The following is a 2,859-nucleotide window of genomic DNA, read 5'->3' as shown; positions in this document are numbered from 1 at the left end:
AATAAGCCCTGTCAAGAAATACAGTGACAGGTCACTGTGGCACAGTGCAGTGTCACACATACAGTCTGCACTTAATGGCACGAGTTCCCACTAGTTGTGGGATTTCCACCATGTAACCATTTTATGGAATAGACAAATTTCCAGTCATTCTGCAAATGTTTTTACACATTCTTCTGTGCCATGACATTGCCTTTCCACTTCTTTCCTCTGATACTTTGTCCTGATGGTTTCTCAGACAAATGACTCAACTTTTCCTGTGTTTCTGCATTTGCTCACAGGGAGCTGCTTCTCCACACACCAAGTCTGCTGAGGTGCCTGTGAGCCTTCAGCCAGCTAAGGTGACCCGGTAAGCAAACCAACATAACTGGGTTATAATAAAAGAACAGAGTGAAGCAGCAAAGAATTCGTAGCCTTTTACCACTAGTTTCATGTCACCTTGCTTCAGTTTCTGCTTGCCTCTGAGTACATCTGCACTTCAAAAAATGCACTGCATTTTCAAAGCAAGCAACACTTATCCTGATGTGTGTAATCCAGGAAACAGGGGATGCTGACCTGCCTGGGGATTTGGGACACCACAGTAATGCAAACAATTAAAAACTAGAAATTGAGACTGTCAGTAATGATCTTTCACTGACCCAGAATGGATAGATAAAATGATCAATGATGTCTTTCCCTTCTGTAATGTCAGCCAGACAATCCAAATTTATAATCAGCATAGGAAAACTGCTGCATATCACAACCATATGGCACTGAGAATATACATTATAGTACAGTAGCATTGCACTAATTTAAGGTCTGTCACCACTTCCATTATGGGGCTCTGTTTCCAGCAATAAGAAACTCTCACACAAGCACTTAGCCCAAGCTGTACATGACCTCTGCCTCTAAAGGTCTTAGATCTCTAGATGCTTTAAATAACATTTTTATTTAAATAGCTTTTTCTATTTTATCATTATATAAGTTAAAGTAAGGTTCCGTTTTCCCCCTCATTATTCAAAATTCATTTTATTTAAGCTGATAAAACTCCATGGTTTTGGGAATGGTTAGGTCTATTCTATCTACAATAGGTCAATTTTTAAATTGAAAGCAGTCATTAAGCATCTGGTGATTTTAAAAGCTATTGTGTGTATACATAGAGAGAGAATTATAGTTAAATGGAAAAAAAAAATCACCAAAAATGAAGCCGTATTGGTTTCTATGTTAACACAAAGTTTTCATGAAGTTATTCTACATAAGGCTGGTCAGACTACCTGGCCTTGTTAGAGGAAAGAAAATAGTCTTTAATTTTCATCTGTATCAAAATCTGTGTACATTTTTGCTCATCTTAAAAATCCCCATTGGAACAACTGGTATGTTTCCAGACTGGAAGCAGCTTTCTGGCACCCTAAATTTAGGGAAAATAATGCAGTTAATCCACAGATGTTTTACAACCTACCAAAGACATTATGCACAGTGCAAAGGTGGCACCTCCTGTGGAAAAGGGATTTCCATTTTGGATAATCTCTCCATGGCTGATTTTAGCATATCTCAGTCACTGCATAATCACAGGTTCCATGCTGATGTGAGAGTAGCCATCACTCAGAAAGGTCATGCCAAGGATAAATTAGCCCAAATTAATAACAACTTGATGGAAAATTTTCTTCTGAAAGTTCAGGTGACCAAATCCTCTTTTGATTCCCAGTGGTACAGAGGCTGATACAGCTGAGCTTGGGGGATCTGCACAGACAACTCTCTAGAAAGTGCTGGGAGGATGAAGGTGTTCAGCCCTAAGCCTGAAAGAGGCTGAAGTTGATCTCAGGGGGGAGGACCAGCTCTTATCTGCCCCAGAGCAGTCAGAGAAGTGGTTAAAGTAATGATTAGAAAATAGTAAGAAGAGGGCAAATCTATGTGCCCATCCCCCTCACTGTTCTCCCAGCCTCCAGCTACTTTCAGCCCAGTGATTTCCTGAACTGGCGTGTTTTTTACGCACTCATTAATTCTCTGTGGATTTCAGTTCTGTGAACTTACAGCATCTCTCCTTTAATCCATGGGAAATTTTAACCTCCTGATTCATTCCCTTGCTGTGAAAAAAATCACCTTTTTAGTAGTTAGTAAAAGTGAGTGCTGGCCCATGACTTCAATGTGTCTCAGTAATGCAAATAACAATGGCATTACTTGGCAATAATTTTCCATGTCCTTGAGATGATTTACTCTGATGGTCAGGGTCATTTTCCTCTCAGTCAAAACTTTATTCCCATGAGACAGCTGCTGATTTTTACTAACTTTTTACCCATTAAAAAAAAATCACATCAAATTTGGATATCTTTCTTATCAGAGAACATTTGGGATTTGTCCATATGACCCTTAGCCTGTGTAAAAGCACCTGTGAGCTATATGAGCTCCTAAAGCAGATCAATAGGAATAAATCTGTAGGAGAGAAACACTCGTTGCTGAGGCTCTATATCCCAACCATGCAGAATCTGGAAGAGGGAGAGAGGGAGGAAGGAAGGAAACAATCCTGTGTCATGACTGTCCCTAGCAACAGGAGTGCACAGTGTGGACTGCTAGAGCATGTCTACCCATTTACTGACAACCAGCATCTGCTCTCCAAGACTATTCCAAAACACTGAGCAAGGTGCAGAAACAGGGAGCAATCCAGGTATGTTTCAAAAGCTCATTCATCATCCTAAGTACTGCAGATGCATCCATGCAGACCAGGCTGCAGCATGAGTGGGGGAGCCTAACTGAGCAGACAGGGCACCCACGCTGCCTTACCTGAGCTAAATCCCTGGGATCCTCTGCCCAGCACCACTCTCCACTGTGCAGACACACGACGTGACAGCAGCTCTGCTCTCCTTCTTCCCTTCTGTTAAAGAAGGA

The sequence above is a fragment of the Lonchura striata genome, chromosome 3 (genome assembly GCF_050655825.1).
Source record: "Lonchura striata isolate lonStrDom1 chromosome 3, ASM5065582v1, whole genome shotgun sequence".
NCBI lineage: Eukaryota > Metazoa > Chordata > Aves > Passeriformes > Estrildidae > Lonchura > Lonchura striata.
The sequence above is the reverse complement of the archived record's forward strand: the minus strand, read 5'-3'. Positions refer to the sequence as shown.